The 9,724-nt window shown below is 37.0% G+C and overlaps 1 pseudogene; it reads right to left on the bottom strand.

Annotated features, from left to right (window-relative positions):
* Positions 1-3,439: 3,439 nt before the first annotated feature.
* Positions 3,440-5,156, bottom strand: LOC147634218 (jasmonate-induced oxygenase 4-like; annotated as a pseudogene).
* Between the last annotated feature and the right edge of the window lie 4,568 nt (positions 5,157-9,724).

The raw sequence follows: 9,724 nt of genomic DNA, 5'->3' as shown, positions 1-9,724 counted from the left end.
GGTGGCAATAGAAAATCTATCAGCTTACCAAAGGCACCAAAGGTTCTAGTTATTCACAAGAGAATCCTTGCTGCCTAATCCTTGCCTATAAATAGAAGAGGATGAAGTCTTTCCCCTGCAAACATGCCAAAGATAGAAACCTCAAAGTAGCATCATGACACATAAAGTTAAAGATTTTTTTTTGAATTTTGGAGATTAGAGACACGAGTCTCCCCCAACAAAAGAGATGTGTGTATAGCAAGTCGATAGGGGAGATGTGCTATTGTAAAGCATCCTATACATTTACGACGAGCCTTAGTTTTGTACCCTACTTTTATCAAAGTCAAATTTAAAACACTCCTAGAGCACCTTAAGACACTCTCAGACTAGTATGAAGTAGAGTTAAAGTACTTTATACAGTGGCCCTAAAACATTTTTAACAGATTTGAAGCACTTTTAGGTGGTCCTATAGAACTTTCAATATTACAAAATAACTTGTAAGTATTTTAAAGTGATAGTGAAACACTTCCAAATGGTCCTAAAGTAATTATACATCATGGTCCTAAATTACTTTACACTGACCCTAAAATATCTTTAATAGATGTAAAGCACTTTTAGGTGGTCCTACATAATTTTCAATGGCACAAAAGCACTTGGTGCAAGTATTTTAAAGTGATATTGAAAGGCTTCCAAGCACAAAAGAACTTGTTAGTACCACTTGGAAGTACTCAATATCTATTTAAAATACTTACAAGTTCTTTTGTGCCATTGAAACTTGAAGTAATCAATATCTATTTTCTTTTGTGCCATTGAAACTTAAAGTAATCAATATCTATTTAAAATACAAGTTATTTTGTGTTATTGAAACTTTCCAAGTGGTACTAACAAGTTCTTTTGTGCTTGGAAGCCTTTCAGTATCACTTTAAAATACATTCTTTTGTGCCATTGAAAGCTCTATAGAACCACCTAAAAGTTCTTTACAGCTACTAAAAGTATTTTAGGGCCTATGTAAATTACTTTAGGACCATGTATAAGTACTTATACAAGTTTATAAAGTCATTCGCAAAGTCCATGAAGTACTTTTAAGAGCTCTAAAGCACTTTCAGGTGGTCCTAAAGTGTTTTTAATATAAAAAAACTTATAAGTAATTGAAAGTGATCCTAGAGTACTTCTAAGTGGTCCTATAACAAGGTCTCTATTAATGCACATGATGTTTTTAAAGCTTAAAGTACTCATGTACCACTTAATAGTACTTTTGCATCACTTAATAGTACTTTTGACCACTTAACAATATTGTTAGACCACTCATTAGAAGTTCAGGACCACTAAATAGTATTTGAGGACCACTTTAAAATAGTTCAAAACCAATAAAAAGTAGTTTAGGACCACCTAAAAATAAAAAGGCTTTTTTAATGTAAAAATAACAAGGTAGCTTTTTTTTAACAAAAGGTGCCTAAATCATGACCATAAAAAAAGACTATGTTTTCAAAACTTTTTAGGCACTAGATATTCTCTCTCAATGAATATCTTCTATATTAAAAATTTCTTCAAAATAAATATACTAAAAAATATTTTTTTTTTCAAGCATTTCTTAAAGCCACAAGGTGGCTTTCTTTCTAACAAAAGGGGGTTAATGTTTTTTACATAAATTCACACAATATAAAGTTTTTATGATAGAGAGAGAGAGAGAGAGAGAGAGAGAGAGAGAGAGAGAGAGAGCTCACGTGCTTATCAACATAAAAGACAAGTCTTGCAATTTTGAAGAAATGAAAATGTCAACCAACGTAAAATTTCATGACACTGTTTAAGAATAATTGGTTAGAATGCCTCTACCTATGGTGGAAGTTTTTGGAAAAAGAAAATTATATATCCAGTACTTTCTTATTTTAAAATTGCTAAAAATAACATAAAAATATTGCAATAGCCTTACTTCAAGGATACCTATATGAAAAAGTGTTTGTTTATTAAGTGATATATTGGACATGCCAATATCCTATGCACATGTAGAATAGTTTTTAATCGTATAGTTGTAGGTGTTGAAAAAGTATCTAATTTATTTACCGAAATCATGACTATGGAAGAATATGTTTAAAATGTTTTTGGCACTTATTATGATCTCTCAATGAATATCTTGTGTTGATATTATTTTCCTAATATAAATTTCTTTGAAACAAAAAGAAAATATTTTCTTAAACAAAAATTTCTTAAAGCCACAAAAGTGGTTTTTTTCTACAAGACTAGTGCTAATTTCTAATATATAAATCCACCCAATATGAAATTATTGTGATATTAAGAGAGAGAGAGAGAGAGAGAGAGGAGGGGGGTGCTACTATTGTATTCACTCACTTTCAAAAGATGCCTAAACTTAAATTATCATCTTGAAAAGCATAAAGATAGAGCTTTCCGTTCAAGGATCATACTAACATTATAATAATAGAAATTGTAGACTACATGTAAGGGGTCGAATTTAGTGAGGAATAGGTGGGCTTTACATGTGCACCTATTAAAAGGAACAAAGAACCATCATGAAAATGTTGACTCTTAATATTAGATCAGTAAAACTAGCTTAATAGATATTCAAATATTAATTTTTATATTTTCATTTATACTGTTTAAGTAAAACCACTAGAGTGTTCCTTCTACAAAATCTATTCGAGCATTCCTTCTACAAAAATCGACTCTAGAAGAAGGAAGTAATGTCATAAGCATTAGATGATCCTAAATGGTGTATGTCACTATGGTGGAGACCAAACAATTATTTATGTATTTCATTTAGAGAATGAAAAAAGCAAACTAGAACAATTGACAATGTCTTGTAAAAAAAATATATAGTTATGGAAAGTTGAAACATGTTATCTATGCTTCATGTTTTTTGTGAAAAAATTGTCATGATCGTGCTAGTAGTAGTAGGCACAATATCCCATGCATATTGTATCCTAAATTGATTTTTTGGTTTGAGGGGGCACAAATCGAAATCGATTTTGGTTTCAAAGAAGAGAGGAAAAGTTATTCAATCTCGTGAGGTACAAGAGTCCCTATTTGTATATATTCGTAATAAAGAGTGCAAGATGAAAGCATGTACATATCCTTAATCCATCAAATCCATTCATACAAGATCATACGTTTATGACATAGTTAATCAAATTATGGCCACTATTAAAGCTCTTACCATTAATTCTCTTTTATAAGCTTTTCTCCTTAAGTAGAAAAGCTATTCATGCTATTAGTGACATGCACATAAAATATCAATATCATTAAGAATGAAGTGTGATATATATGTCCAAGAACATATTAAAGCGTCTCAAGTCTCTATCTATATATGATATTTGATTATACGTCTAAGGGTTGCTACCACCTTCTTTAGTGGTGATCCATGCGATATATGTCTAAGGACAATTATGCTTCAAATTAAAGTGTCTCAATCTCTAGCTAAATATGATATTTGACTATAATGTGCCAATTAGTGTGTTGTTACAACCTTCTCTGGAGGATCCAAGTGTGCAACAAGGGTCATTATAGTTTGATTGTTGCTCACCACACCACGGTGTAATGCGCTTTTGTACTTGCCATTGGTTAGCATCTATAATCAAAAAATAAAAAAGAGTCAATATATATATCAAGATGATATCCTAAATTTACAGTTTTACAAAAGAGAAGCATGGCACAAGGTGTTCACTAGTGTGTAGCCTAGTAGTAAAAGGAATTCATCTTTTAGAAAAGAGAAGCATGGCAAAAGTTGTTCACTAAAGTGTAGCAAGGAATTCACCTTGTAGGATGAGGACCCCCTACTAAGCTACATCTATTAGAGTGTAGCAAGGAATTAACCTTGTAGGATGAGGACCCCCTACTAGCTACATCTATTAGACATGATCTTTGGGTATCACTAAATATTTATAAACCTTTTTTTTTAAGACAACAATATGGCACAAGTTTGGTGGTTTTAAGTGTGTTAATGATGTGGCTCTTACAAACTGGTTAACTTAGGGCTGGAGGACTTTACCTGTAATTGATCACCAATATTGATGACTAATGCGTTGGGTATGGGATCCACTGAGAACCATTGGCCATCCTTGCACACTTGAAGTCCATCCATATCTTTGTCTTGTAGTAGAACCGTCATGCATCCATGGTCCTTGTGTCCATGTGTCCCAAGAACAAGGTCAGGTTGAGGGCAAGGAGGGTAGTAGTTTGCTCGGAAGAACAAGTTGTAATGTTGAAAAGCCTTCTCTAGATGGTCATCCTTCATACCAAGGCTTTTGGACAATGCGGCGAGCAAACTTTTGAAAAGGTTCTGTAGCTCGGTGAATAGGAATCCACCATGCCCCTAGAGTGGTCACATCACAAAGAGGTGTTGGGCCATGTGATATAATGGAAAAAAAAGTGTGTGTGTGTCCGTGTGTAAGGGGGGGGGTGTATGTGTGTACTGTCTCTGAGAGAGAGACTGTGTGTGTGTGTGTGAGAGAGAGAGTGAGTGAGTGAGTGAGTGAGTGAGTGAGAGAGAGAGAGAGAGAGAGAGAGAAAGGGGTTGGACCTTAATCCTTCGGGTTGGGAAGGCCACATGTCGAGTTTCTTCAATGAGGGGGGAGCCAGGTAGCCAAAGAGGGAGTCCATCCAGTCATTTGCGGCTCCTTGGAAGAAGTTAGTGTGGCCATATCCGAGCAAGCCTTCAGTGCTCTGATCCTTCACAGAGTAACCTTCCTTGTCGTCCATGGGGAGCTCAAAGAACTGCCTGGCTGCCTGTCTGGTCCCTTCAATAACGCTCGCGGGTATGCCATGGTTAACCACCTGCAGCACAGCAGCAAACAGTACAGACCACATCAGCTATACGCTTTTATCTCCTCTTCATTATTATCTAATCTTAAAAGCTAGCTAGCGCAGGCACGTTAATGTAATTAACCTACTTGGAAGAAGCCCCACTCCTCGCAGGCTTTGGCGATCTCTTTCAGGGTGTCCGCTTCCGAGTCTCCATGAAGGCCTGCCATATCCACGAAGGGAAGGAGGCCCGTGTTTCTTTGGGCCGGATGAGGCCGCTGCTCATGGGGGACCAAGAACTCCTGGGGCACCTCCGGCACGGCCATCTGGGATAATTTCTGCACAAGATGGCGTTTCTCGTGATCCGTCACCTTCTGTGCACTCTCCGGCACAGCTAGACGTTGGCTGGAGAAGATGGTGGTCATGGTAATTAACGACGTAATTAAGTGCTAATCGACGCTCAAGCAGAGAAGGCTTGCGAAATTCAGAGGAGATCTAATGCATTTATATAGATTGCTGATTGTGTAAAACCAGCAGGGAGCAGTGAAGCATGCGGCGCCCATCGGAGAAGGCGAGGTGGCCGGCGACATTGAAAAAATACGCTCCTAGCTTATTTTGATTGCGGTTGAAACTTTTTTGTTGTTGAAAAAAGGACAACAAACATTGATGTGTGGATTCTTGACTAGAAGACAGGCCAATGCCAAGACGTCTCCTTAATTTGACCTAGTTGTTTGTAAATAATTTTATTAAATACTAGTTTCTTTCTTTCTTTTTCTTGGGAACAAGTAATTATATATATTAATATTAATAAAGACAGCCCTTTACAAAAAGTTCTCTTACAATCCTTCTCTTAGTTTTTTTCCTTTTTTCAGATCAATAATAGTTATATATATTAACTGAAACTGTTCAAAAACTGCAAATACAACCAAATCAGGGCTACAGTGTCCATATTTACTACTCCTTCTCAACTTCATTCAGAATTTTATACAAAAATTCCCATCTCTCTTCTTGATGCTCCAAAAGTATTCTGGCCTCCATCATAGCTTCTGTAGTGCATCCTCCAGGGGACTGTTTTTCCAGCATCCCCCCTTTCTTGGACCAAACTTTAATAGTGGGTCTTGTTCGTACTTGGTTTTCTACGAGGGCGACAAATGTACGATCAACTTGTTTTTCTTTACAGTACCACCTTAGAGTTTTTGGTCCAAACTTGGGAGGCCTTTTCTTCCCTTCCCAAAATCTCACCTGCAGCACCATACAGACCAAAGTTAGGGGTTTATTCCTAGTATGTTTGAAGCTCACCAAACTCTGAGGTAAAATTCAAATCATATTTGTTTGCAGGTTCTGAATCACCATATCCAGCTCAAAACATCTTATTTTATTCACATTACATACCAACCAGCACATGTAACACACTTATGCATCAAGTCTGACTCTTGCAAGCCTGTACATACTGCCTTCCTAAATACAATTGCATTCCTGCTAGACCAGATTTCCATCAAGATGCAAGCTCTGATGATATTAAAAACCAAACCATTATATTCATTACTAAAATTGACCATTTACCCAAGATCCAGTCCCCCCAACATGTTTGCATACCCAAGCTCTTCTCTATCCATTTACACATTTTGGACCAAGTACCCCTAATTGCTAGGCATTCCCAAAACACAAGTGATGACCTACACCTGGGACAAATGCCAATAGATACATTAGATTTTAAAGCCAGCGGAATCATCAACCATATAAAGATCCTCCAATTTACAATTAGGTAATCTGCACATGAGGTCCCACCTTTCCAAACAAAAGAACATTGTCCCCATGAAATGTGATATCCTAGCTACATACAGGCAATCATCATGGCTTTAGAACTGCAGCCCTTAGGAGATTGCTTCTCCAGGACCTTCCCACCTTTCATCTTCCCAAACAAAAGAACATTGTCCCCATGAAATGTGATATCCTAGCTACATACAGGCAATCATCATGGCTTTAGAACTGCAGCCCTTAGGAGATTGCTTCTCCAGGACCTCTCCACTTGACTAGATCTTCCAAATTGGTCTAGTTCCTAGGGGGTTCATAATAAAAGCCACAAAAGTCTAGACAGTGTGATGACATGGCATGTTACATGCCACGTCTTCACCAATTTGGGAACTTCTTGAATAATCAAAATTTCCCATCATGATATATATACTTGGAAAGGTCTCGATGAATAGATTTCAAATGTGCAATAATCGCTAACTATTCATTTGATTTGCAAAAAATTCACCATGAGCCCATTTTTCTAGAGAGAGGAGGTGTGGAAATCCTTAAGGGACAAAAATGAGAGTCCAAATTTTACCTAATGGTAGATATAGGATACCAATGCCTTCTTCACTCTTTGGCATACTCACATTGTCCTACGTAAGCAAAGCTACCACTCTCCTACTACTACACCTATTTCTCCATAGAAAGTCCCTTATTATAGGCCCCATACTTTTCTTGAGTTTTGCCAAAGTTAAGCACTAGGCATAGGAACATGATGTAGGTATTTAAAACAACATTACAAATGGTGACCCTTTCATGAAATGGAACCCTAACCCCCTCCCATTTATTCAAGTTCTAGATGAATCTCTCTAGGGTCCAATCACTTACAACCCTTCTCTTAGATACATTAGATTTTAAAGCCACCAAAATCCTCAACCATATAACATCCTCCAATTTACAATTAAGTAATCTGCATATGATATCCCACCTTTCATCTTCCCAAACAAAAGAACATTGTCTCCATGAAATGTCACGAGACCCTTTTGTACTTCTTAAAGAAATTAATTTAAAAAAACTCACAAATTATTTCATAATTGAAACAAAGACGTGAATTAATTTAAAAAACCAGATAACATAGCATAACACAAGGCAAGGGATATAAAATAACATCACCATCAAGAGTAAAAGGAGTAAAGGATAGTGAATACCACACAGAAGAAAAGAGTGGGTGCAATCTTCCCCCTCAAATGTGTAGCTCTACTTCCACGACTTGAGTATTTAGAGAATTTTATTCATAAAAATAGCCCAAGGAGCTTAGAATAGATGTGCGTACAAATTGGGCTTTCTTTTCCCCAATTTTGGGTATTGCTTTACATATTATTAACCATATGAAGTCTCCCTAAGGTTTGTACATATAAAAACCTTTACCCAAATATAATTGCTAATGGGCCTTGTTACATAAAATAATTTTGTGCACATTTGCACATATAATAATCTTATGCACATTTGCACATTCCATTAAGCTGAATCCTGCACAAATTAAATTAAGTATATTTTTGGATGATTATTAATTCATAAAAAATATGATAAAATCTATACCTGTAAACAGTCCTCCCATTTGGGGAAGCAACTATCCTCGGTTGTGTAAGAAAATTATCGAGAGAATAAGATTATGCTGTAGGTATTGATGTCATAACTTGAAAGGTAAACTCAGAGGTCTGAACATGGCTCAGAGGCACAAAGGCATGGCTCAGAGGTTCTTATGGACATGGGATACCAACAAGAAAACTCTTGCGATACCTAAATTGGTGATTATCTCACTGATTATCAAATAAAAAATAACATGCATAAAAAGTCTAATACATGATTCACAAAACAAAAATGATCATCATCTTCACACCACCACTCAATCCACTAGCCATACGACACCTCAATTGGTACTCTCATATAGTGTGACACCTCAATTGATACCCTCTCACATCTCATGCAGTGAGACACCTCAATCGATACCCTTTCACTTTTCATTGGCTATACTCAGACACTGTCCTCAATCGATACCCTTTCACTTTTCATTGGCTATACTCAGACACTGTCCACATTAGTTAAACAATTAATTGAATACATCAATTAATCCCATAATCATTATCATGTGGATATTTCTAATGGCCTAGGTTAAGTAGCAATGAGCTCAAGCACACCACTTCAAGAGCTCCACACCTCATTGGGTAGCTATTTCTATCATTGTCTCCTAGGTGGCAAGCATTGTCACGCTATTAAGTTGGACTACAGGTCCTTGTTCCTCCTCTCACCTCATGCCACACACACACTCACTAGCATGCATTAGAGAAGAACATTAGTAAGAGAAAGACTTGATTGCACAATGGGAGACTATGTTGCGTAAGTGTGTTCACGCATACTTAAACTATGGTAGATCAAGCACCCAAGGCTCATACATGACCTTTTCATATACAATGCTTAATCTCATAATACATGCATATGAAGTACATTTAGAGAGAATCCATTCTAGCTTATTTTACCAATGCTCTTGAGCTATTGATAAAAGTACCATACGATAGTTGTTGTTGAGTGAGTGTGTGTGTGCTTGCAAGAGCTCAAGCTCTCTTCTCCCCTACATCTTTTCATGGTATCAGAGCCTGGTTCATGCTAAGGGCTAAGCTGCAAGCAAGAGAAGCATAGGAAGCGGTACGAGGGTAAGAGTTTCAACTACTCTTCCCTATTTGTGTTGGCGACTACACCCTTGTCGGGAGCTCTATGGGAGGCATCAGCAAACGATCTCTGATTGAGGAGCTTTCTTCGCGGGACTAAAGCTGTGCTAGGGCAACTCTGTTGTCCTATACATTTTCGGGGCCGAAAATGCATTTCGAAGTTCATCTTGAGATATAGACAACCCACAAGTATTTCAATAACAACCACACACATGTTTGCTAGGCATAAGTAACCCGAGAATCACCCCTCCATATACAAACCAATTGAAAGAAACAGTGGAGGCCCACAAGTATGCCATATATGGGCATGTCCGATATACAGTTGCATAAATGCATGAGAGGATGGCTTCATGATGATTGGTGTGGAAGACTAGATCTACACATAATGCATATGCAATGAACCAATCAAATGAATGTATGTAAGACGAGTCTAAGTGTCCCATACCACATAGGCACGTTGCACATACACGCATAGGATGGTAAACGATAGAATACATAAATGTGTCTAGAGTAAGTATACCAATCTAATG

Source organism: Cibotium barometz, chromosome 11 (genome assembly GCF_041138505.1).
Source record: "Cibotium barometz isolate CiBa-2024 chromosome 11, ASM4113850v1, whole genome shotgun sequence".
Taxonomy (NCBI): domain Eukaryota; kingdom Viridiplantae; phylum Streptophyta; class Polypodiopsida; order Cyatheales; family Cibotiaceae; genus Cibotium; species Cibotium barometz.
Note: the sequence above shows the minus strand (reverse complement) of the source record. Positions and strands in the feature narration are given on the sequence as shown.